The sequence below is a fragment of the Rhinopithecus roxellana genome, unplaced genomic scaffold (genome assembly GCF_007565055.1).
Source record: "Rhinopithecus roxellana isolate Shanxi Qingling unplaced genomic scaffold, ASM756505v1 contig2783, whole genome shotgun sequence".
NCBI classification, from domain to species: domain Eukaryota; kingdom Metazoa; phylum Chordata; class Mammalia; order Primates; family Cercopithecidae; genus Rhinopithecus; species Rhinopithecus roxellana.
In genome coordinates this window covers 1-27,683 of record NW_022142232.1, presented here as the reverse complement: position 1 = coordinate 27,683, position 27,683 = coordinate 1, and the positions used below count along the sequence as shown (strand labels likewise).

Below are 27,683 nucleotides of genomic sequence, written 5' to 3'. Positions count from 1 at the left end.
AGGGCCATCTGACCTGGCTGGGATCCAAGTATCCAAAGTGCAGAAATATACGTCGGACCCGTGAAGCGAGGATTACAGCCACTGAACGGCCATTTTTCATCCCACTGCAACCGGCCTTGCTAGGGGCTTCCTCGGGGACCACCGACCTCACGCCACCACCCCTCAACTACTTCAACTAAACTACATCATGCCAGAGGCCTCTCCAGGCAGACCAGCCCTGCCAGAGTCCTGCTTCACGGCAAACCCTCCAGGCAAACGTCCTCGGCTTCTTCCAGAAGGCTGTGCTCAGAAGGTGCCCTCATTTACTCTGTGGCTCTGAGACACTTAACTAGAGCCCAACACACCTCCTTCCTGTTCACATAGTACTGAGTTAACAGATTTTTATGAATAAACTTTCACTGGGAAGAACACCACTTCAGGAGCCCCAATGACCACAATGAAAATGTTTTTACCTCCCTTTACATGACATCCTCAAGGCCAGGTCCAGGGAACGTTCTGGATCTCAGATAATGGCATATCCACTCATATAAAGTCTTGGTCTCGTTTCACAAGCTATCAAATGCTGCCCCAGAAGCAGGAAAAACCCCATAATGTGGCAGGGAGGGGCGACCAGCCTGAATTCTAAGGCCAGACCACCCGGGTCTGCTGACAGTGTGGTTTCAGGAGTTTCCTAAACCCTCTGCTCTCCAAGTTTCATGTCAGAAAAATGCGGTGATAACCGTGGCCACCTCGGTCCCTCGTGATGGGAACACACACAGTAACAGTGTCAGCAGGTGACTTACTGGGCACGTGGCGAGGCCACACTGCCGTAGGTTGCCCCACGTGAAATCCAATTCGTTTAAAAAAAAAAAAAAACCCAAACCTACAATCCTATAAAGGTCATTAATCCTAGCTATCCCTCAAGGCATTGAACGATCAATAATGAGCCATCCCCCTGCTGCTGACCTGCCTCAGCCCTATCCTCTGGAAACCAAAACCCCACAGCAGCCACTGCCTCAGCCAAACCCTCCGGAAACCCTGCATCCACGCCAGCCATACAGGATGAGGGCAGGGAAGGAGCAGGACTGTGTCTTGGGAACTTAAACTCTGGAAGCTGAGTTAAATCAGTGCCGCTCAAATCTTCACACCAACAATCTTGTTAAATTGGGAGATTCCATCTCTGGATCTCGGGGGAACCTGAGGCTCTGCACCGAGTGAGGTGAGCACTCGTGCTGGAATGAGACGTCAGGGAAAGCAACCGAATCTGGGGTCGCAGCTGCCTGAGGCTTGGGTCCCACCGGGAAAGTGGCACCAGGGCCCTCAGGACAGTGGCGGAGGTCCCAGGAGGCAAGTCCAGGCGCAGACACTCGTGGACCCAAAGCTTGCTCCAGGGCCAGGAGGGGCTGCTGCGCTGACAGCCACGAGGCAGGCGGCCCTCCAGCTCCTCCAGCTGCCGTCCTGCAGGCAGGGAGGACAGTGCCCAGACCACCCCGTGGGCTCCCCCAGCCTGCCAGGCTGATACTCGTACTCCAGTCACTGACAAGAGTACCCATGCTCCAAGCTAGGTTGAAACAGTGCCCTAGGCCTCGGGGCACATGCACCCCTGCAGGGCAACTCCTACCCAACACCCGGGGATGGCTATTCCCACACACCCCCAACTCACAGCACAACTTAAAAATGAAAGTCGAAAGATACAGCCAGGAAACTAATGCTCAAGAAGCAACTCCAGGTTCCTAGAGCTATTGCTACTGAACATCTTTAAAAACATTTCTAGGGTGACTTCCTATTGCTGTTGAAAATCTTTAAAATTCTTCATTTCAAAATTAGCTTTAATTACACTGTCTTCCCTATTCTACCAAGACTCTAGAAAACAAAATCATTCCAAATTCCAATTCTATCTTATAGCAAGTTAGAAATACACTTTTCCTCAAAGGATTCTACATGTTTCCGTGGCGATATCCTTTCCATGCCCCATGCTACTGCCCACAACAGAGAAGGCTTTTCCAACCCAACCCAACCCAACCCAACAGCCCTGAGACAGGCCCCTAACGAATCGTCTGCAAACTCCACCTTCCATAACAACAGTATTGAAAATGAGCTTATTCCAACCCAATCCGGGTACCCTGAGACAGGCTTGTCGTAACGAAACATCTGCAAACTCCATCTTCCATTAAAAACAGTACTGAAAATGAGCATATTACCACTCTTTAAAAATTACTGTAAAGTGGACAGTGTTCAGTTCTGTGAATTTTGGCACAAATATTCCCATAACCATCATCATCACACAAGCAGAACAGTCCCACAGCCCCAAACCCACTCACTAGGCCTCATAAGCACACTCGCCCATTCCCAGCAACCACCGTTCTCCGTGTTCTCCCCATCCCACGGATCTGTCTTTTGCGAGTGTTGTCGCAAAACACTCGCAAAATCAGGATTTCGGGGCAACGTGCTTGGAGGTGCACCCAGGGTGTCCTGCGATCAACAGCCCAGCCTCAGGGCTGCTGGGTTGTTTATTATTCCATGTATGGCTGCGGCACATTGTAACCTGTTTTGGACAACTATAGACAGCGCTATTAACATCTGGGCACAGTTTTTCTTGAACACCAGCTTCTGTTTCTCTAGGGTTAAATACCCAGGAATGGGGTCACCGGGCCCCACGTTTGTGTGAGTTCAGTTTTGTAAGAAATCGCCGAGCTGTCTGCACTGTGTTGAACCCCAGCGTCGCACAAGAGTCCCGACTGCCTGTCCTCACCAGCACCTGGGACTGTGGGAATACCTTATGTCAGGCGCTCCAGCAGGGGTGTGAACAAATTCACTGTGGCTTCGGTGCACATCTCGGTGCGACCAGTCATGCTGAAGGTCACATCCCAGATGCTTTCGGGCCATCCTCCCATCCTTCTCAGTGAAGTGTCTGTTCAGGTCTCTGCCCGCTTTTAAGTCAGGTGGTTTGCTCTGTCATGAGCTGTAGGAGTCCTGTGCATTCTGGATACAAGTCCTTTGCCAGCTGCATGGTTCATAGACATCTTCTCCCCACCTATAGAAAATGTATCTTCAATTCCCTAGGGGTGTCTTTTATATTAAAAGTTTAATTTTCATGAGTCTTACCTGCTTGTTTTCTTCCTTGTTTATGGATCATGGTATCATGGCTAAGAGCGCTAACCCTAGGTCTCGACAATTTCTGTTTCTTCTACAGGTTGTGTAGTTTGGTATTTTACATTCAGGGCTATGGTTCACCTTAATTTTCATACAGGAATTTCTCCTTGTTTTCACTCATTTGCATACAGCTGTCCCATAATTCCAGCACCATTTGTGGAAAAGACTCAAATTCCACTGAACTGCTTTTGCGCCTTTGGGTCTGTTCTGGACTCCACTCTGCCAGCTGACCCGTGTCCATCCTGAGCATGATTTACGACTTTAGTGGCTGTCTCTTTGTGAAAAAAGTAATCCTGTCTGGAAGCAAAAACCACATTAGCTATGCTCTAAATAAGATTCTTCCTCTTGTCAGGAGAGCAAAGCCACCCCCCCCCGAAGCAGAGGTGCGGTCTCAACAGCTCCCAGGCAAAATCTTAACACACAATGGGGAAGGCAATTCATTTACAAGATAGTTACCAAGGGCCACAATGTGAGACCAGCATGGTCATGAAAACTGCAATAATTTCACAACAGAATGAAATTTATAAAGAACTGCTGAGAAGCCTGTGATAAGTTACATAAATCACCATTCCTTAAATTCTGATGGTTGACTAGAACAGAAATAGCCTCACGGTACAGTTCAAAGAGGAGAAGGGTAGGTAGGCGTGGTTTCCACACCACACAGGGCCTGCAGGAAACGGACACTCTTCCTCTAAACGGGAGATCCCGGGAGTGATGTGATAAACAATGGTGAGAAGCACGGAACTGTGCAAGCCGGAGTCGCAGCCTGGGCCCCACCACGGATTCTGTGCCCACGAACGACGAGGCTCGAAAGTCAGGCTGGGGACAACCGAGACAGTTATCAGGGGACAAGAAAATGAGCGCACGGTGTGAGGCAAAGGTCTGAAAGTGCGCAGCAACTTCGAGTCAAGTGGGACAAACTGACTAAAAATACAGGTTCTAAAAACACCACAGCGAGCTGTTCCTCAGCTCTGGAAAGGCTAAGCGACTAATGCCCACACTGAGCATCTGCTCCCAGAGACAACCCTGGTGACGTAAGGCCCAAGCTCCTCCGAACCCGCACCGAACCTCAGTGAGGAACTTTGTTGGTATCTTACAGCATATCGACATGTTCCTTTAAAATCTGGTATTTCATCAACAATGCAGGCGCCAGCTTTGACTTATTCACATTTTGATTAAACAAGATAATTTACACCCTGACCATGCCAGGTAAGAGTTTACTACGATCTTTAAACAGAGCCAGAGGCTACAGTCTGCTCCTACACAACATTACATCTCTACAAGTTCGATGGGTTTTTACTTTCCATGTCTTCACTTGCTTTGTGCTAGAAAGCGGATTAAAAACAGAAGGAACCCAGAAACACTATTGAATGAGACTCAAATATCTTGCAGTCATCATCCTGATGAGATGTTTATTAAACAGAAATGTTCTCACCTGTAGAAAGCAGCACACATCAACATGCACCGATAACTCTCGCCAGCATTCCAGATCATCTTCCCTTCCCTTCCCAGCCACAGTGCAGGGCGATGGTCCACGCACACCTGCAGACCCACGGAAAGTGGGCTGACACGGCCGCTTTTTGTAGCGAGCAGGCCAGGGTGCACTCAAACTGCATCTCTTTCCAGAGGGCCACCACGGAAAGTTACACATTTATTCCACCAGTTAATGGCGCTGCACCAAACATTTCTGTAAGATTCTCTAAGCCAGATTTTCCTTTTGCCTAAAATGGCCCGACACAAACTGAAAAAGCTCTTGGAGCTGGCAAAGACTTCAGTATCTCCTTAACTATTGTCATGCGCGTCCGTGTGAAGGGACCACCAAACAGGCTTTGTGAGCGTAACATGGCTGTTTATTTCACCTGGGTGCAGGCTGGCCAAGTCTGAAAAGAGTCAGCGAAGGGAGGTAAAGTGTGGCGCCGTTTTATAGGATTTGGATAGGCAAAGGAAAATTAGTCAAAAGGGGGTTGCTCTCTGGCGGGCAGGAGTGGGGGTCACGAGGTGCTCAGTGGGGGAAATTTTTGAGCCAGGATGAGCCAGGAAAAGGAATTTCACAAAATAATATCGCTTAAGGCAAGGACTGGCCATTTCACTTATTTCTGGTAGAACGTTATCAGTTAAGTGCAGGGCATTTCCACTTTTGTATCTTTCAGTTACTCAGGCCATCTGGGCGTATATAGGTGCAAGTCACAGGGACGTGATGGCTTGGCTTGGGCTCACAGGCCTGACAACCTAGTCTTTACTTTTAAGGTGTGGGGTAAATCATAGAATCCCCAACAGGCTCCTGATGTGTGTGTGGCATCCAGCAACAGCAGTTCCATTCCTGGATTACATTTGACTCAAGAGTCCACAGTGAGAACGATTTGTGGTGAATGAAACACCAGGCAGGAGGGTGATCCGCTGGGCAGCTCTTCACACACAGCCCAGGAGCTGAGGGGAGAGGAAGAGGCCCACGCGCGCCCCACGTGCTCACGCCCCCTTCGAATGCCCCCCACCCTAGAGGCCCGGACCCAAGGGAAATCGGACCTGAAAATGGGCAAACCCTCACTTTGCAGAGGGACAGGGACTCGAGGCCACAACTTGACCTCAGAGCAACACAAGTGCAGACACAGCACCCCAGGACACCCTCCCCACCCAAATTCAAGGAGGAAAACCAGCGCGCAGCTCCCTTGCGGAAACCCCCGGCTGCTGGAGCAGACGCCTGCCGGCGTGTGCAGCCTCTCCCGTCCCACGTTCCGGGCTGAACACCTGTGCCTCTAGGCCTGGCACTGCTCGCCACACCCACAGGTGTGCCAGAAGGGGCAGGTCCTAAGGTCTCCACTGCACCAAAGCCTGCAAGGCAAAGGGGCCGCTCCCTCCAGCAGGAGTCCAGAAGCACAGACTGCACCAGCGTCAAGGAGTGAGAATTCTCCCCTCAGTCTCCGAGTCTCCAGTCTGTTGCCCACCAGGGTGTTCTGCCAACGGCGAGGCCCAAGCTGGGTGGCTCATTTAGTTCTCACCATTTCCCTTATCAAGATCAATACTTCAAACATATCCAATTCATCCTGTCACTAAAAATGAAATAATCCGCCATCTCCATCACAGATGATGCAATCAGGTTTCCATTACAGGGTTTGGTTTTTTTTTTCTTTTTTTTTTTTTTCTACTTTGAGATGGAGTTTCTGCTCTGTCGCCCAGGGTGGAGTGTAGTGGCGCAATCCCGGCTCACTCAACCTCTGCCTCCCGGGTACAAGTGATTCTCCTGCCTCAGCCTCCCAAGTAGCTGGGATTACAGGTGCCTGCCACCATGCCCAGCTAATTTTCATATTTTCAGTACAGACGGGGTTTCACCATATTGACCAGGCTGGTCTCGAACTCCTAACCTCAGGGGATCCACCTGGCTCCTCCTCTCAATGTGCTGGAATTACAGGCATAAGCCACCACTCCCGACCATTACTGCTGTAATTTCTTGGCCACTCTCCACACCCCACCCACTTTTTTTTTTTTTTTAAAGAACCAGCTTCAGTGCTGTATTCTTCCAGGAGAACCAGTTCCCATTTGAAGTACAGATAAGACACCACGTTTAAAAGCCAAAAACGCCCGCACGAAAGTCTCCAAATACCAGTCGATTTGAGTCTGAGAATAAGATCAAGCTGTTGGCTGAATACAACTTCCCTTTCCCTCTGTCTGCCTGTGAGTTAGACACAAGGACGAAGCCACGAGCTAGGGACATAAAGGCAGGAACCACCAAGGTAGCCGAGACTCCAAATAAAAGCTGGAAGGACCAACACAAATGCACACACCCTGCACGCCCTCCTCTCTCCTTCCTTTTCAGAACTTCAAGAGAGGAAAAACAGGGACCTCCTCAGACGTCCCACGGTGCAGGCGGCCAGAGGGGAAGGCTGCAGCCTGAATAGGCGACCAGGAAATCACTTCACACAACAGAAATTCTCCATGTGCTTTACATCCTCTGTCTTGTAAGAACTGTGCCAGTCTAACAGTCACTAGAAAACCGCATTCAGGAGGGCGAGAAGATGGCCGAATAGGAACAGCTCCAGTCTCCAACTCCGCAGCGAGCGACACAGAAACCGGTGATTTCTGCATTTTCAACTGAGGTACTGGGGTCATCTCACTAGGGAGTGCCGGACAATCGGTGCTGGTCAGCTGCTGGCAGCCTGACCAGCGAGAGCTGAAGCAGGGCAGGCATCGCCTCACCTGGAAGCGCAAGGGGGAAGGGGATCCGTTTTCCTAGCCAGGGGAACTGAGACACACAACACCTGGAAAATCGGGTAACTCCCACCCCAATACTGCGCTTAAGCAAAGGCACACCAGGAGAATATATCCACACCTGGCCGGGAGGGTCCCACGCCCACGAAGCCTCCCTCACTGCTAACACAGAGTCTGCCGCATCTATCGCAAGGCAGCAGCAAGGCTGGGGGAGGGGCCCCGCCATTGCTGAGGCTTAATAGGTAAACAAAGCCGCTGGGAAGCTCGAATGGGTGGTTCACAGCAGCTCAAGGAAGCCTGCCTGTCTCTGTAGCTCCACCCTGGGGACAGCGCACAGCTGAAGACCAACAGGGGAAAGCGGGGCCGGTGCAGACGCGAACGACTCGTCTGACAGCTTTGGGGAGAGCTGGATTCCCAACCGGAGGTTGAGATCTGAGAAGGACAGACGCCTGCTCAGGTGTGTCCCTGACCCCTGAGTAGCCAGCTGGGAGAAATCCCCCACTAGGGGCAGTCTGACACCCCACACCTCACAGGGTGGAGACACCCCTGAGAGGAAACTTCCAAAGGAAGAATCAGACAGGTACACTCGCTGTTCAGCAATATTCTATCTTCGGCAACCTCTGCTGCTGATACCCAGGCAAACAGGGTCGTGAGTGGACCTCAAGCAATCTCCAACAGACCAACAGACAGTCCTTCTAGTCAGAAGGAAAACTATCAAACAGGAAGGACACCTATACCAAAACCCCATCAGTACGTCACCCATCAAAGACCAGAGACAGATAAAACCACAAAGATGGGGAAGAAGCAGGGCAGAAAAGCTGGAAATTCAAAAAATAAGAGCGCATCTCATCCCCCCTGCAAAGGAGCGCAGCCCATCCCAGCAACGGATCAAGCTGGTCAGAGAATGACTTGACAAGGAGAGAAGAAGGCTTCAGTCCATCAAACTTTCAGAGCTAAAGGAGGAATAACTACCCAGCGCAAAGAACAAAAAAATCTTGAAAAAAGAGTGGAAGAATTGACAGCTAGACTATTAATGCAGAGAAGATCATAAACGAAATGACAGAGATGAACCATGACACAAGAAATACGTGACAAATGCACAAGCTTCAGTAACCGACTCGATCAACTGGAAGAAAGAGTATCAGCGATTGAAGATCAAATGAATGAAATGAAGCGAGAAGAAGAAACCAAAGAAAAAAGAAGAAAAAAATGACAAAGCCTGCAAGAAGTAGGGATTACGTAAAAAGACCAAATCTACGTCTGATTGGGGTGCCTGAAAGTGAGGGGGAAAATGGAACCAAGTTGGAAAACACTCTTCAGGATATCATCCAGGAGAACTTCCCCAACCTAGTAGGGCAGGCCAACATCAAATTCAGGAAATACAGAGAACGCCACAAAGATACTCCTCCAGAAGAGCAACTCCAAGACACATAATTGCCAGATTCACCAAAGTTGAAATGAAGGAAAAAATCTTAAGGGCAGCCAGAGAGAAATGGGTACCCACAAAGGAAGCCCATCAGACTAACAGCAATCTCGCAGAAAACTCTACAAGCCAGAAGAAGTCCATATTCAACGTTATTAAAAGAATTTTCAACCAGAATTTCATATCCACCAAACAAGTTTCATAATGAAGGAGAAATAAAATCCTTTACAGATAAGCAAATGCTTAGAGATTTTGTCACCACCAGGCCTGCCTTACAAGAGACCCTGAAGGAAGCCCTAAACATGGAAAGGAACAACCGTACCAGCCATTGCAAAAACATGCCAAAATGTGAAGACCATCGAGGCTAGGAAGAAACTGCATCAACTAAGAGCAAAATAACCAGTTAATATCATAATGGCAGGATCAAGTTCACACATAACAATATAACCTTAAATGTTAATGGACTAAATGCTCCAATTAAAAGCACACGACTGGCAAACTGGATAAAGATCAAGACCCATCAGTCGCTGTATTCAGGAGACCCATCTCACATGCAGAGACATACATAGGCTCAATAAAGGGATGGAGGAAGACTACCAAGCAAATGGAGAACAAAAAAAGCAGGGGTTGCAATCCTGTCTCTGATAAAACAGACTTAAACCATCAAAGATCAAAAGAGACAAAGAAGGCCATTACATAATGGTAAAGGGATCAATTCAACAGGAAGAGCTAACTTCCAAATATATATGCACCCAATACAGGAGCACCCGATTCAGAAGCAAGTCCTTGGAGACTTACAAAGAGACTTAGACTCCCATACAATAATAATGGGAGACTTCAACACTCCACTGTCAACATTAGACAGATCAACGAGACAGAAAGTTAACAAGGATATCCAGGAATTGAACTCATCTCTGCACCAAGCGGACCTAATAGACATCTATAGAACTCTCCACCCCAAATCAACAGAATATACATTCTTCTCAGCACCACATCGCACTTATTCCAAAATTGACCACATAATTGGAAGTAAAGCACTCCTCAGCAAATGTAAAAGAACAGAAATTATAACAAACTGTCTCTCAGACCACAGTGCAATCAAACTAGAACTCAGGACTAAGAAACTCAATCAAAACCGCTCAACTACATGGAAACTGAACAACCTGCTCCTGAATGACTACTGGGTACATAACGAAATGAAAGCGGAAATAAAGATGTTCTTTGAAACCAATGAGAACAAAGATACAACATACCAGAATCTCTGGGACACATTTAAAGCAGTGTGTAGAGGGAAATTTATAGCACTAAATGCCCACAAGAGAAAGCAGGAAAGATCTAAAATTGACACTCTAACATCACAATTAAAAGAACTAGAGAGGCAAGAGCAAACACATTCAAAAGCTAGCAGAAGGCAAGAAATAACTAAGATCAGAGCCGAACTGAAGGAGATAGAGACACAAAAAACCCTCCAAAAAATCAATGAATCCAGGAGTTGGTTTTTTGAAAAGATCAACAAAATTGACAGACCGCTAGCAAGGCTAATAAAGAAGAAAAGAGAGAGGAATCAAATAGATGCAATAAAAAATGATAAAGGGGATATCACCACTGACCCCACAGAAATACAAACTACCATCAGAGAATACTATAAACGCCTCTACGCAAATCAACTAGAAAATCTAGAAGAAATGGATAATTTCCTGGACACTTACACTCTCCCAAGGCTAAACCAGGAAGAAGTTGAATCCCTGAATAGACCAATAGCAGGCTCTGAAATTCAGGCAACAATTAATAGCCTACCCACCAAAAAAAGTCCAGGACCAGATGGATTCACAGCTGAATTCTACCAGAGGTACAAGGAGGAGCTGGTACCATTCCTTCTGAAACTATTCCAATCAATAGAAAAAGAGGGAATCCTCCCTAACTCATTTTATGAGGCCAACATCATCCTGATACCAAAGCCTGGCAGAGACACAACAAAAAAAGAGAATTTTAGACCAATATCCCTGATGAACATCGATGCAAAAATTCTCAATAAAATACTGGCAAACCGGATTCAGCAGCACATCAAAAAGCTTATCCACCATGATCAAGTGGGCTTCATCCCTGGGATGCAAGGCTGGTTCAACATTCGCAAATCAATAAACGTAATCCAGCATATAAACAGAACCAAAGACAAGAACCACATGATTGTCTCAATAGATGCAGAAAAGGCTTTTGACAAAATTCAACAGCCCTTCATGCTAAAAACGCTCAATAAATTCGGTATTGATGGAACGTACCTCAAAATAATAAGAGCTATTTATGACAAACCCACAGCTAATATCATACTGAATGGGCAAAAACTGGAAAAATTCCCTTTGAAAACTGGCACAAGACAGGGATGCCCTCTCTCACCACTCCTATTCAACATAGTGTTGGAAGTTCTGGCTAGGGCAATCAGGCAAGAGAAAGAAATCAAGGGTATCCAGTTAGGAAAAGAAGAAGTCAAATTGTCCCTGTTTGCAGATGACATGATTGTATATTTAGAAAACCCCATCGTCTCAGCCCAAAATCTCCTTAAGCTGATAAGCAACTTCAGCAAAGTCTCAGGATACAAAATTAATGTGCAAAAATCACAAGCATTCTTATACACCAGTAACAGACAAGCAGAGAGCCAAATCAGGAATGAACTTCCATTCACAATTGCTTCAAAGAGAATAAAATATCTAGGAATCCAGCTTACAAGGGATGTAAAGGACCTCTTCAAGGAGAACTACAAACCACTGCTCAGTGAAATCAAAGAGGACACAAACAAATGGAAGAACATACCATGCTCATGGATAGGAAGAATCAATATCGTGAAAATGGCCATACTGCCCCAAGGTTATTTATAGATTCAATGCCATCCCCATCAAGCTACCAATGAGTTTCTTCACAGAATTGGAAAAAACTGCTTTAAAGTTCATATGGAACCAAAAAAGAGCCCGCATTGCCAAGACAATCCTAAGTCAAAAGGACAAAGCTGGAGGCATCACGCTACCTGACTTCAAACTATAATACAAGGCTACAGTAACCAAAACAGCATGGTACTGGTACCAAAACAGAGATATAGACCAATGGAACAGAACAGAGTCCTCAGAAATAATACCGCACATCTACAGCCATCTGATCTTTGACAAACCTGAGAGAAACAAGAAATGGGGAAAGGATTCCCTATTTAATAAATGGTGCTGGGAAAATTGGCTAGCCATAAGTAGAAAGCTGAAACTGGATCCTTTCCTTACCCCTTATACGAAGATTAATTCAAGATGGATTAGAGACTTAAATGTTAGACCTAATACCATAAAAACCCTAGAAGAAAATCTAGGTAGTACCATTCAGGACATAGGCATGGGCAAGGACTTCATGTCTAAAACACCAAAAGCAACGGCAGCAAAAGCAAAAATTGACAAATGGGATCTAATTAAACTAAAGAGCTTTTGCACAGCAAAAGAAACTACCATCAGAGTGAACAGGCAACCTACAGAATGGGAGAAAATTTTTGCAACCTACTCATCTGACAAAGGGCTAATATCCAGAATCTACAAAGAACTCAAACAAATATACGAGAAAAAACAAACAACCCCATCAAAAAGTGGGGAAAGGATATGAACAGACATTTCTCAAAAGAAGATATTCATACAGCCAACAGACACATGAAAAAATGCTCATCATCACTCGCCATCAGAGAAATGCAAATCAAAACCACAATGAGATACCATCTCACACCAGTTAGAATGGCAATCATTAAGACGTCAGGAAACAACAGGTGTTGGAGAGGATGTGGAGAAATAGGAACACTTTTACACTGTTGGTGGGATTGTAAACTAGTTCAACCATTATGGAAAACAGTATGGCAATTCCTCAAGGATCTAGAACTAGATGTACCATATGACCCAGCCATCCCACTACTGGGTATATACCCAAAGGATTATAAATTATTCTACTACAAAGACACATGCACACGTATGTTTATTGCAGCACTATTCACAATAGCAAAGACTTGGAATCAACCCAAATGTCCATCTGTGACAGACTGGATTAAGAAAATGTGGCACATATACACCATGGAATACTATGCAGCCATAAAAAAGGATGAGTTTGCGTCCTTTGTAGGGACATGGATGCAGCTGGAAACCATCATTCTTAGCAAACTATCACAAGAACAGAAAACCAAACACCGCATGTTCTCACTCATAGGTGGGAACTGAACAATGAGATCACTTGGACTCGGGAAGGGGAACATCACGCACTGGGGCCTATATGGGGAGGGGGGGGGGGGGGGAGGAGGGAGGGATTGCATTGGGGAGTTATACATGATATAAAAGATGAATTGATGGGTGCTGACGAGTTGATGGGTGCAGCACACCAACATGGCATAAGTATACATATGTAACAAACCTGCACGTTATGCACATGTACCCTAGAACTTAAAGTATAATTAAAAAAAAAAAAAAAAAAAAAGAAAACCGCATTCAAGTGTCATTTCCCATTTCAAGCAAAGAAAACAGTGGTGGGGCATGAGGGAAAAACAGCCATGTGTTCTGGGCTATTAAATAAGTTTTTTTCTGTTATAAACATATAATTTTACATTCTCAGATTTCTGTATAATTGATATGCTTCCTAATTAGCAGACATAGTAATAAAAAGTGAATTCCAAGTGTAAGATCGGAGGACCCGTTCACATGGCTTCAGGTTCTGCTACTGTGTTTCAACTTAAGAAAATGGTTCTGTGTGTTGGTAACAAGGCCTGAGAGTCTATGTGAGAGTCTGTGGCTGTAATCAGGGTTCGTGTTGGCTCCGTAGCAGATGTTACACTGTTACATGATCCTCTACAAAAAAATCCTGAAAAAATGAAGGCTGAATAGACATCCACACACTCCCAAAATAATCCAAATGTCCACCGATATGAAAAACAGATGAATTACGGTTTCCATCATGGAATATTCCTCAGCAGTGAAAACAAACTATAGCCACAGGTGCCAACTAGGATAAAGAAAACCTTTTAAACACGCTTGAAGTGAACTGACTGGGCAGAATTCCTCAATTACAGGCATCTGCTCCAAAAGGGTACTGTTCTGAATCCTGTGATGTAGAATGATAATTAGCAACCCTGTTTCGGGGCACATCTAGAAAAAAGGAAAATAATGACTACACAATTTTAAATTCTTTGTAAATTATAACTATTACTATGAAAATTCTAAAAATGTGAAAATCTTCCCAACTGCTCTTGGACAAGCTTCAAAATAAATACCCTGGCATTGCTTGCCACACCCAATTTAAGAGCAGGTAGTGACACTGCAATGCAAGGCTCAAACCAACTGGGTATTTGGAAACTTCTATGCAAATTGGCATTTTCTGTTTTTAAACACGGTGTTATTTGTACTTCAAACAGGTAACTGTTTGGTTCCCTTGGAAAAAATATAGCCATAAACCTGGTTTAAAAAAAAAATACGGGAGTGGGTATGAGAGAGAGTAGCTTAGAAATTTTAAAAGTATCGGCAGGGAGCAGTGGCTCATGCCTGTAATCTCAGCACTTTGAAAGGCAGGCCCCACAGGGCTTTTGAAGACACCAGTCTCCTCTGCTGCCTTCCTGCTGGACTGACCCCAGGACATTCACTGGGTTTCCACCCCAGTCTCATTCAACATCCCAAGGGTGGTCTTCATCCTCATCTGGGGCTCAGCTCTGCCCCAATTTCCTAAATCTCTGCCTTCAGAACCTGAAAACACCCACGCCCAGGGTCACTCTCAGTCCACGTTTACCCCAGAGAGTCCCAATTTTATGTTTTCCCAGCATCGCCTTAGTGATCATTTATCCTGTAAATTCCAACTGCCTTCACACCTCACTCTTGCTGTCTCCCAGCAGACCCCACACCCAGGTCTGTGCACGCTGCCCTGCTCTGCCCATGTGGGGATCACCTCTCTTTCTTGAGGCATCAGCTGGTGATCATCTCCTTGTGGAGGGCTGCCCTGACTTCCAACTGTCTCCAGCAAAGGCAGAAGCCATCCTCGGTACTTCCCCAAAACTCAGGCCAAGTATGAAGATGGCGCAGATGCTAGCTGTGCCTAGGATGCCATGGGCAGGGTCCCCAGATGCTCTGCACATGGCCCAGGGCACCACCTGAACACAGCAAGTGCTGAAGAAACAAAACTGACGTGCGCTGACTTCTGATAGGGCCTCCTTCACCATCCACATCTGTCTCCCCTCTGGACAGTAAAATCCATAAGACAGGGAGGGCTTGTCTCACTCATCTTCAAACTCCCAGGGTCACCCTGGCAGGTAAAGGGAACTCAAATGTCTTCTGAAGGAAGCAGCTGGTTAGCTGCCTAGTTAAAGGGCCTCTGAAATTCAGAGCTCTGCATAGGAGTCCTGCACACTTTTTTATGAATGACTCCAACCACGGCAGAAGTGGCCGTGGAACCAGAGCTAACCAATTCAGGGTTTGTTCACTGTTTCTCAGTTCATTATCACAACTCATTCTAACAGAGCAGCTGCGCACAGATCCTCAGACATCTACACAGAGTGGGACAATGGCACCGAGTCATGTCAACGTCCTGTTGCAGACTGGGAGACACCGGTCAGACACGGACCCAGGCAGAGCACAGACCTCGCGTTAAATCGGCTCCGTGTAAACAGCACTCCCTGCCAGGCCCTTTTCTATCTGCACAGCTTCTACAAATTCAACTCTCGCACCTGACACCTAAGAATACTGCACACCCCCATGTGAACCCCCCATTTACCTCCCAAAATGACCCGGCATGGCCGAGTACAAAAAATTTCAACATAAGGGCACTGGAGGGCATGTGGGGCTTTCTCGAGTCCCTGCTGCCTGATGGGAAGGCCCAATGCTTCACACCCGTACTGAAGGGTGGGTCTCTTCGGCCCCGGCTTTGACCTGCAGCTAATCAGCGTTAACTAATTTCACTTTCCAGGACCAACTTCAAAGGCCTGCAAAGCCAGAGAAGGGAGAGGAGATGGAACACGCCCTCACCTCAGATCTGCTGCAAGCACGCACTTCTCAGATGCGTCCCAAGGTGCACAGCGTGTCCGATGCCTGTTTCACATCCGCCGACCTGCAGGTCTTCTATGTGGCATCAGCCTCCTGGGCACTGGGAACAAGAGGTATAATGGCAAGTCCCCTCTGCAGCAAAGGTGAGGCAAAGGGACCCAACGCAATGGAACTCACCTTTTTCTGACAGTCTCAAAACAGAAGGAAAATGCTGTACAGCCAACTTCCCCTCACGCAGGTTTATTTACCTGTGACTCAGAGGCCATGACAGACAACTTCAGGTTCTTACCGATTCCTATTTTCCCCATCCAGGAAGCCTTTGTTTTTAATATCGTACGAACTTGCCATTTTCTAGGCCAAAAACAGCAAATATTGGCAGTTTCTTACGGTTCAACTGAATAAAATATGATCATGGCCTTTTGTGAAACCATGAAGAAAAGGTGGATATCTCAATATGTGTTTCCAGACTGGCTTTGTTCCTGAAGCACTAACTCTGTTCACTCAGGATTTTAGACACTGAAGAATAAACATCAATATCCCACCAAGAAAACCAAGAGAATGAAATAATTTTGCATCCACCTTGGAGCCTTTTTAGGACAAGGCAGGACACAAACTTTTAAAAAGCTGCAGTTGTCCCTCTGTGTACACAGGGACATGGATTCCAGAACACGCCCCGAGTTGACCCAAATTACGTATCCACAGGACCCCGCGGCCACCCTATGGAACTGCATGTAGGAGACGTCGGCCCTCCACAAAGCCAGGTTTTTTCAGTAAGGGTTTGGTTGGAAAAAAAATTAACATAAGTGATCCTTCGAAGCTCAAAACCATGTTGTTCAAGGTCAGCTGCATTTACTACTTGTCTCATATCTGAGGCCTGAAAGCCATCATTCGCGATACCTTAACGTGATGGTTAACAAACTAAGTGTTCTGATTAGAAAGAGGAAAAAGCTTATTTTTAAGCTGACAGTGAGAGTGGAAGCGGCTATGGTGAACGGAGAACAGACCTAAGGAAACACCAAGGCTGGGGTGACTGCCTGTGCTCAGACCCACCAGGGCCTGTTCCTCCATCTCCCTCTGCAGAAAGGGAAAACCGCTTCTCCCCCACGACTAAAGGGCCTTTTTCAAATGTTCACACGAGAAGTGCTATGAAAAGCTGAAACGTCACAGATAACATGTTTAAAAATAAACATTAACGTGAGCATTTAACCAGCCCATTATGATTTTTTAAAAAAAGGTATTAAGTTCCTGGGTGCGGTGGCTCATGGCCATTTGGGTGGCCAAGATGGGTGCATCACCTGAGGTCAAGAGTTTAAGACCAGCCTGGCCAACATGGTGAAACCCCGTCTCTAACGAAAATATGAAAATTAGCCAGGCATGGTGGCAGATGCCTGTAACCCCAGTTACTTGGGAGGCTGAGGGAGGAGAATCACTTGAACCCAGGAGGGAGAGTTTGCAATGAGCCGAGATCGTGCCATTGCACTTCAGCCTGGGCGTTGAGTGTGAAACTCCATCCCAAAAAGAAAAAAAAGTATAAAGTTTTCCTTCCAAGGAACCTATCATTCAGCCACCGAGGTATCCTAGAGCTACTTATTCAGCCATGAGATATACCACAGGAGACAGAGGCGAACAGGACACAGTTCTTCCCTGAAAGAAAGCTGCACCCTCAACAGAAGGGAGGCGCACACTCCGAATGGAATCGGCATAGGGAACAGATGCTGCTGCAGGTGGAACTGGCTACACAGAGCACCCGCTCAAGTGTCTGAGAAATAAGGAGCGGTTGGTGGCATCACCTTCCATACCTGAGCTGGGGCGGTGGGGAGCCTGTCATCACCACCACCACCCGGGACAAAGTCCCCCAGAACCACACAACGGGCCTACAAACTCACCGAGGCGACGACGGAGCAATGTGCGTGGAGTGATGCGAACACGCAGACGTCAGGGCCACACGCGGCGTTGGTTTTGCGCATCGACTTGAGCGTGCCCGGGGTGCCCAGATGGCTGGTTCTGCATTATTTCTGTGTGAGATGCATGTTTGCCTCTGGACTGAGTGGAGACCCATCTTCGCCAGTGTGGGGGGCACTACCCTATCCACCCAGGGCTTAAGTAAAACAGCAAGGCGGGGAAAACTGGGTTCACTCCACCTGTCTGGCTGATGGGCCAGTAACATCCGTCTTCTGCCGCCCGTGTTCCTGGGTCTCAGCTTCTCGGACCCGGTTGGGATCTGCACCCTCTGCTTCTCAAGTACTTCAAGCCACACCCTCCCAGGACTCTAGCTTGCAGGCTGTGGGTCCTGGGGCTTCTTGGACTCTGTAGCCCCTGCAGCAAGCCTCCCCCTGGAGACACACGCACACCTGGCTGGCTGTCTCTCTGGAGAGCCCTGACTAAAAGCCGCCCCTAAAAGTTGTCTTCAGAGTTTCTTTCTAGCCCTAAGATCCCAGCGCCCCTCCTACAATTCTAGGCGGATAGGTGAACGGAGACCAATGGACAGAGGCGTGTGCGAGGACACGCCAGGCAGTGGCACTGGGCAGGAGGGCACTAACGCTCACTAAACAAAGAATCAATGTTGCTTGCCACAAAAATGAGAACAGTAAAGATTTCTTCAAACAGAAATGAGTTTTTTTCATGATTTGCTCTTAATACATATGAAATCATAAAAGTAGGCCTATTAACAATTACATAAGTCTTTAGAGGCCCTTGAACTACTTCTGTTCCTTGTGTTTTTATACAAAATAAGCCTGAGGTTAAAGAGAATAACGTCACTGGCCACAGCTGGGGCCATGAGAGGACACAGCTTATACCCATCAGGTCCCTGGGTGCCCCGAGTCCTTCCCTTGCTATTTATGGAAATACGGGAGAAACCAGGAGGTCTGAGCATTTACCTGGCTGTGCTCCCAGGGGCTGAAGAAAGCACCCATCTGTCCAGTCTTCCCTCCACCCCACGGTTCCCTCCTACCCGGACTCTTGGGCTGACGCGGCTCATGCACTCAGCAGCGCCATCATTAAACGTTTAGCTTCGCATCACGAGGGCCTCCTCTGACCACCACTGAACCTGCAGTCAGCACTAGTCTGCAGGACACTCGTGGACAAAGCTGATGGATCACGGCCTCCAACGAGAAAGGTGCCAGGCAAGGAGTCGGAGAGCCGAGGATGGAGCAGCACTCACCCAGGGAGGCGAAGGCTAGCAGCGGCCACCACCGAGGACCTCCCTTCCCACCCGGAGGGCAGCCCATCCAGGGAGGTTAAGGCCAGCACCGGCCCCCACTGAGGGCTTCGAGGGCTCTCCCCATCCCGAAGGCGGCTGTGATTACATTTCCCATCGCACCAAGGGACCCCTGTATTGAGCACAAACCTTTTCAACCTTCGAATCAATAAGGAATCACAACACGGACATTCCCTCAATCCAACTGGCCCGCCCACAAAACAGACACGCAATCATACACATTTCCTGTGGGAAAGTCAGTCAGTCCCTGGGGCCTCGCGCCAGGGGTGGGGAGCATCATGGGGAGATGCCCCAGCCTGGCTCTTCCCCCTACAGCTCCTTTTCCCTCTGTCCCCCGCCCCTCCCCCCTCCCCAGGCTCAGAGGTTCCTTCCTCAAATTCTTTCCCCTTGATGAAGTCATTCATCCCCAAAATACAAAGCAAAGTCATGGGGGCTCAAGAGAAAATCCACACCGTGACTCGCGTTTAAGATTCTCATATGTTTGAGAATAACCAAGCAAGAATCTTTGGCATCTGAATGTGGTCTGAAGGCATCTGAGTACAATGCCCGGCACTGGCCCGGAGTGGATCATGGGTGTCTCGGACATCTTCGTAACTCTACACCAATTATTTTGAAACACACTAGCAGAATAGAACCATGTGAATAGCTACTTCTCAGTTAAAAGTAGGAAAAGACTCCAAAAGCTGCCCTCAAGGAACATCCTTCCCACGAGGAGTTTCTGCATCGGGCCTTTCAGGCACAGGCAAGGCCCCCGGGCCCAACTCCCTCATCCCTGAGTCATAAAGCAGCCAAGACGGTGGGGAATAAAGCAAGTGAAGGAGTCAGTCCCACACAAAACGGGCTCCAGAAGCCACAGCCACTCTCTCAGTGTGGGAGCCAAGTTCAGAGACCTGGAAACACCAGGGTTCCCAGGGAGGAGGGCAGAACAATGCCATTTCCCCCGAGTTTAGGGAGACAGCACCCCACGTCCTCTGGCCTTAATAGAAGAGAGACTTCATATAAATGATTTCAATGAATCCACCACACACAGAAAGTGGGCTAAGGGCTAACACACCCATTTAAATGCCCGGCAAAAACACATTAAATGAACACACAGATAAGCGAGGTTCTCCTGTTATCCATGAAATATTCAGAAACAAATGCAGCAAGCAATCTCTTTGCAATCAAAAGACCAATTCAGAGGTGCAGATTAAAAATCAAGATACAACTGAACCCTTAATACACCAAGAACCAAGTTCCACGGAAGTGTAATCACATCACCACCTCCCAGCTGAAGGAAGCAGCACTGGCCACTGACCAACTGTTCACTCGTGGGTCAGTGAACGAAAGGCGACGCTGTCCAAGACAACGATGAGATGTTAACCTGAAAAGGGCAAAATCGCAGAGGCTGGAGAAACCTTCCAGGTAACCCGACCCCCTCAGTGGACAGAGGACCCCTGTGGGGCCACAGAGCCCAGAGCTCCAGTGTGTTCGGGGCAAGCACTCAACTGCAACCCTGATGATGTCCAAACGCCTTCTGCCCTTCTGCGTCTCTGCCCCACTAACAGGGAATCCGTGAATGCTAAGGAAATGTAACGCATTTCACAATACATTTAGATTTTTAGCAAATTAAAGATCAACAGTGAGAAACTTTGGGAATTAACCAAAATACAGTTCACTGAATGCCCAAACTCAAAGCTGGTCTCCAAGAGGTGATAAACTGTGTGTGGTGGTTAATGCTGTAAATCTCAGCAGTTGGGGAGGCTGAGGCAGGAAAATCACTTGAGCCTGGAAAGTTGGTGTTGCAGTGAGCTGTCACTGCACTACTGCACTCAGCCTGAGAAACAGAGTGAGACTGTCAAAAACAAACAAACAAACAAAAATTAAACGAGTTCAAATGAATTCGCCCGTACCCTTTAAAATTTCATTTGGGTAGATGGGGTGATCTAGTTCCTTTTTCCCTTGCAATACATGAATAATCTAATAATTAAATATAATCTAACCTTTCAATGGGAAAATTTAATTATTTTCCCATTTCATTATTCCCTATCTCAGGGAAAAAGGTAAAATTATTCCCTATTTCAGGGAAAAAGCTAAAAATCATTTTAAACCTTCCTTCCACAAAACAGTATACTCAGTCATCTCCATCTGCTTTGTAATGTGGAATTCAGCTTCACGTGTCTACAGTACAGTTTTTGTTAAATAGCGTTTATGTAGATAGGCAAGAGAAAGAAACACTTGGTCTATGTAGAAGCAGAAGACACGTTTTAACAGAAAAGGGAGAAGATACCACCATGTGAATCATCCAGAAATTCTGTCCTCATCTTGTCCACACACACAGAAAACACCAAGCACGTGCCTAGTGTCCAACAGGAGCACAGAACAGACAGGGATCCCTCCAATTGCTTAATGACCAGTCCCACTTGTCACCGCCACATAACAAAATCCGCACGGCAACTTCAGCACGTTTCATTCACAATTCCACGGAAATCAGGCTGAAAAACTTAGAGATGTTTTGCCCACACTTAAAAATCCAAGTGTGGGACTCCTAGAAATAAAACACATTATGGGTTCCCTTAACTTTTCCAAATTTTTACTTGGAGAAACCTATGAAGTTCTTGTCAGTCACATCCTTAAGTTTTTCAATAATTTTTAAATGCAAGGGTCAGGCAAAACTTGTAAAGAGGTACACACATACGGCCCGGCGCGGTGGCTCACGCCTATAATCCCAGCACTTTGGCAGGCCGAGACGGGCAGATCACGAGGTCATGAAACCGAGACCATCCTGGCTAACACGGTGAAACCCCGTCTCTACTAAAAATACAAACAATTAGCCAGGCATGGTGGCGGGCACCTGTAGTCCCAGTTACTCGGGAGGCTGAGGCTGGAGAATGGCATGAACCCAGGAGGCGGAGCTTGCAGTGAGCTGAGATCACACCACAGCACTCCAGCCTGGGTGACAGAGGGAAACTTTCTCAAAAAAAAAAAAAAAAAGAAAAAAAAAAAAAGGTACGCACATACATGCCACGTTCTTCTCTCAAAGAGAAGGGCCCTTTTTTAAGATTCCAGATGTAAATGTGGTTGTCACCCTGCTTTTGAGAGGATGGGCTGTTTTAAGCATGAACACTTTCCTCCATGCACCAAGGATGCACCATGGGGGACAGTGCTGCCGCCGCCTCCCCAGTCTCTGCTCAGGGTAGGGCAAGGGGAGCTCATTTGTCTCCCGTGTACACCGTCAACAGGCCAGGTGCTCAGAAGGGGGCTTCCAGGACTTGCTGTAGGCATTCGTTAGCAGGGCAGGTAGTGCCTCGTGCTGGTGGGCATCCAGCAGTAAGGGGGTCTTGCACTTCACTCCCTGGACCCAGCCCCAGACAGAGGTGAAAGAGACACCTGTATCGTAACTCATGTGTATTTATAGACACACAGAGACACTGCAGTGCAAGGTGCAGAACTAGAAGGAATCGTGGAAATAAGATGGAAGACATTTGGTTACGACAGGCAGAGCCACCTCAAGCCTCAGCATTTCCTGCCGGAGCCCTCACTGACCAGACTCCTCAGGGGTCACTGCCACTGCCTTGCCCAGCTCATGACAGGGCAGACAGTGACAGAGCCTCAGAACAACCTCCCACTCCTTCCTCACCAGCCCAGGGGACGAGCTGATCTTGAGTGTCCCAAAGCCTGAATGTGGGAACAGAGAGGTGACTGAGCAGAAAGGGGGACAATCACAATCGCCACGGGTGTGCAGATATTGCGGGGCACCCCAGCAGCCCTTTCCACCTTAAAGAAGACGGCCACGGGTGTGAGGATGCTCCTGCGTGACCCAGCCGTCTTTTCCACCTTAAAGGGGAATGGTCACGGGTGTGAGGAGATTCCCAGGTGCCCCAGAGCCCTTTCACCTTAAGGAGATTTTCACACGTCTCATTTCAGTCTCCAAACTATTCAGTGAGTTGCAGGAGTATCACTGTGGACCAACACTGACTGTACCAAGTAAGGGCAGTTTTATAACCACGTCTCAACCCTGAGACAATCAGGTCTTGGCCATCTGTGTCAAAGCTTTTTCTGTAACAAAGTGGATAATGAAGCTGAACTTCGGTTTTCCAAAGCTTGTTACAAAACCACACTCTTCTAGGTGGGGCTCCGTGGTGCAGGTGCACACATCAGTAGCCAGCCTTGCCAAGATTCACGGCACGTTACACGTTTCTCCTGAGAAGGCTGCTCAATCATTGAGGGCTCTGACAGCTCTGAAATGAATTGCCACTTCAGCCTACACTCTACTCCCTTGTTTGGTTAAAGAAACCCAAAAGGCAGACTTTGTTTTGGCCAATACCTGCTGACAACTGCAGAGGTTTATTACAGTCGTGCTTGTCTCATTGCATCATAGAAAGCAAAGTCATACAGATCAACTCATTATTACCACTCCAAAGGTTTAGTAAGTCTCCAGATAATCAGGCAAACATTTTAAGAAGCCATTAGTTAACAATACTCAAAATTTAAAACTACATTCATGTTTCAAAAACCACCATTCCCATTTTAGATGGCCAAATGCATATGAGAAAGAAAGCAACGTGCTGAGTGCACTTTTTTTTGTAATCTTATGGAGAATCTGCCACTTTAAAAACGCCTCTAGTTCCTGGCTCCAGATGGGTGTGGTGGGTTGTCTCACTCAATTTCAACTCCACCTGAAGTTGGGGCACTAGAAATCCATTCCCCGACTCCAGGGCACCAGAATTCCCACTTCTGGAAACAGCCTGGAATGCAGACCTGTAGCAGAGAATTCTTTCCTGCCCACCCTAACCGTCCTCTGTGGAAGGCGACAAAGACAAGTCCACCCCGCTAGGCGCAACTGCACCACGGAGAACCATTTCAAGGTGGGAGGTGATCGATCAGTGGGAACAGGCAGTTTAGCTAATCACTTATAAGGCAGAGAAGGGGGTTTTGAAGGCCTTGTCTGGCCTTGTCCTTGTAAATGGTCATCCGCCAGTCAGCCTAAGCCACACGGGAAGGGGCTTCTTGCAGTAAAAGTGGGGGGCAGTTGGTGGGGGGGGGAACGTCTTAACCATCACTGGTTTTACAGGTATCAGGGATCAGGCAATGTTTCAGTATTGTCACACACCAAGGTTTTTACAGTCTGAAAAAAACTACAGTCCTAAGGGTGTCAGTTCTCAAACCCTTAAGTTCCTCCTGGGAATGGGCATATTAAAGAAAAAAGATAAATGTTTGGACTTCAGGGGTTTACCTACAACTTGGATAAGCAGATTTTTCTTCTGGCCAAGCAGGGAGCAGTTGGACCAGACTGAAGGGAAGGAAGAACAAATTTCCACTCTGACCTCAGTTGGGCACCAGAGTCTTCTCCGCGTCAGAATGTGGGGTGTGGTGCTTCCCCACACCAGCCTCTGACGAAACTCAGCCCAAGGGTGTGGGAAAAGGCTGTCTACTTCTGAAAAATATCATAAAGTGCAGACACATCAAAAGCTTCAGAAGACTGTAAAGGGCCAAAGGAGAACGACCACAAACACCCTTGGAGTTTACAGAAATAGGTCACCATCACAGTGCCTGAGGTCCAGGGTCAGCTCCCAGCTGCCGGACGCGCGTGAGCGAGCCTGGCTTTCCCCTCTGATGCAGAGAGCTGGTCATTTGGTTGCCGCAGCACTCAGAGCTCAGAACATTCTAGATGAAAGCAAAGTGTTCCTTTTAAAATGGGGAACCGGGGCAGCACAACTGAAGCGCTCTAAACGACTGTCCTCAACCACTGGGTTTGCGGGGAAATCCAATGCATTAAAGGAATCGTGAGATCCCAAATCGTCAATTTCGTACAGATTCCAGATTCACTCAGTTCCAGAATTTCCTGAAACACTTCCAATTTAACACTCAGGATTCCCTTGCCAAAACTATAAAGTCTAATCCTTACGGAAAAGCCACATAAGCACCACCACAAAATAAAATCAACTGACGGCCCGCACTTTTGCAACCAAAACATACGAAACTGTCTCCACACAAGACTGGGCTGGAGGCAGCTCTCATCAGCTGAAGCCAAGCCGTGAGACTTCATTATCCCCATGTTGGGATCGAGTGTAGAGGACGTCAGCAACCAGGGCCCCATGTAAAGCGGAGAACAGATCCTGAACGCCTGCCTGAACATTTCCTTCCCACCTCTGTCTTGGATATGAACACCCTCAGAGCTACTGAGTCCACCCACATTTGCAGGTCATTTATATCCAGCCACCAGGATAACACAATTATGCGAATAAAATGCATTCTCAGGGCTTTGTCCATACTCAACAAGGAAGCTCAGAAGGCTAGGTAAGCGCAACGAAAGGGGGGAAGCGCCACTCCAAACAGACAAAAACCAAGGAAAACCGTGGCAGAGGCTCGAGAGAGAGCAGAAACAGAGCCCGCTGTAAGCCTTTTTCAGGTCCTGGCTGGCCGCAGCCCGCGTTAGGTGGCACCATTTTTCCACGGATTGCATCCAGCTGGGCCCCTTGAAAGGTCCCGCGTGCGAGAAACTCACCCCCACTTCCAGCGCCTGCAAGACCGCCTGCAAGCCCCAATCCACCCGGGGGCCAACTGTTTCCCAAGTCCTCCTGGAGACGAACCCCTTTCAGAGCCTGCCTCAAGTGGGGCACTGAGACTGGGAAAGCACCAAACGATCCGAAGAAGGGCACACATCCCTTTCTCCTCGGGGCTGCCCGTTTCCTGGGTTCCAAGTTTGGTCCCTTTTAATAACGAGTCCTCCCATCCCAAGAAACCACCCGCACCCACGGGGCTGGGGAAGCCCAGCCAGGGCCCAGCAAGCACCCGCTTCATGCGCCTCCACCTTCAACCCCCAAAGAGGACTGCGGGGCCAGGCCCAGGACACTCCTGTCCATGGGGCAAGAACAAACAGAAAAACAAGCAACAGTTCAGGGTTCTGGCCACCCAGCGCCCTCGCTGCCTAAAGTTAACGCTGACCGAATCTGAAGTTCATTGGTTTTTGGGAAAGGTTGATCTCAACAGACTTCCCCTGCCGTATTACCTGCTGTGAATCTGGAAATCGCATTTGGGGGTTGGGGAAGGGGGATCTCACATGGCTCAAACACTCCCTGGTCTCAAAACAACAATAAACAACCAAAAAACCCTCTTTAAAGATATTTTTACTAATAACCTCAAAACAACAGGAACCCATCCCTGAGGACCAGAGGAAGATACAACACGCACATCTTTGAAAACAGCTTGGTGGGGCGTTAGTGGAACCGGACCCACTGCTTTCTGTTGGGGGTGGCCGTGTGGAAGACCGGAGGGGCCCTGTGTACTCCAAAGGCGTGGGGGATCAGGATGGGGGTCTTAAACATAGGGTTCACCCTCCCAGGACAGCACAACCGGTGACCCGAGAAACCCCCAACGGTCCCTCCCCCACATCCAAATGATAAAACAATTGCCAGAAATACGCAATTGGCCGGCACAATCGACACCCCAGAAATGGGGACCCAAGAACTATCTTGCGTCCTGTTTGTCCCCGTCACCAACAATTCACAGTCACAAAAAATGGATTCCTTTGGGCCCCACACCCAGGCCTGCACGGCAAAAAAACCCTGGCTGACCTCCCAGTGGGGCTCTCCTCCCTGCCAAGTGTGGGGGTGGCCCCTGAAAGGTCCCCGTTGAGAAGAAATTTTTCCCAAAGCTCTAAAAAAAGTCGTCCTTACCTCCCTGTTTTGTTGTCAGAAGGCCTAAAGGCCCCTGAAGAAGACACCGTGGGGGGAGAAATTGGACCTAGCCTCCTTAAGGCAGCGCTCAAACCACCTAAAACACAGGGAAAAAGCTGGACCTCTCCTCCTTGTGGGCCCCTCGAAAGCAGCCAATAACACCAACTGGGGCGAAGCAGAAAGGCACAGAGTCCACAATCCAGAAGCCCAGTGGGCACTGTCACGTTTTTTTTGCCAAATTCCAGGAGCCAACCATGTGAAGGCCCTCCAAAGGCTTTTCCTCCGAAAAGTCCCCACTTGAAATTTGTTGGATTTCATCGTTATCCTATGTAAACAACATCAGAGACATTTTAGCTTCACGGTAAATCCGTACGAGATCATCCTCTAACCTTTTTTTATGAGCACATATGCTGTTTTCCCATGACTTACCATCGGGGGAAAATGAAACTTGTTGTTCCAATAAACCAGCGTAAGGGCTTGAAAATTCCCTAAAAATTGGAAAAGTGGGCAATTTGGACATAATATTGTTTTGTCACTTACAACGGTTTTTTCTCCAGAGGCAGCCCATCTGGGGCCGAACAAATGGCACTGAGTGGGGGGGGGTGGACTAGTTTCTCACACATCACAAAGAAGAGTGAAAAAAACAAGTCCACAAAGTAAACCATATGTGAGCCAGGGACCATCCTGTATTGTGGCTCCCTGTCCCTTCAGAAACGAAACAAGAAACCCCTCTTTCGTTAGAACCAAGAAATCCACCAAGTTAATAATCCGCTCAAAATGGGTAGAACTGAAAATTAAGTTTTAACAATCTACAGGTTCAAACGAAAAAAGCCAAAGTAGGCCCACAAGGCCGTTTGGTGCCATTCAACTAAAAGGACCACGACTCTGGTAATAAACCCTCACCACAGCCCCCTTAGGGTGGGGTCCCCAGAGGCGGCTTTTTTGTAGGCTTTGTGCTATACGGACACATAAACGAAAACCAAAATCGAGTACGCAGGGGCAATCAAGTCATAGAACTT

General features: G+C 47.7%; 1 long non-coding RNA gene across 4 annotated transcripts; it reads right to left on the bottom strand.

Moving 5' to 3' along the window:
- Positions 1 to 51: 51 nt before the first annotated feature.
- Positions 52 to 21,783, bottom strand: LOC115895819. 4 transcript variants are annotated; one of them, XR_004055922.1, is made up of 4 exons: positions 17,928 to 21,783; positions 17,673 to 17,801; positions 15,769 to 15,886; positions 52 to 562 (listed from the first exon to the last, which is right to left on the bottom strand). It is a non-coding gene; the product is annotated as an uncharacterized LOC115895819 (long non-coding RNA). The 4 variants fall into 4 exon arrangements; XR_004055919.1 differs by having other exon boundaries at positions 17,673 to 21,783; XR_004055920.1 differs by lacking the exon at positions 52 to 562 and adding an exon at positions 5,690 to 6,151 and having other exon boundaries at positions 17,673 to 21,783.
- Between the last annotated feature and the right edge of the window lie 5,900 nt (positions 21,784 to 27,683).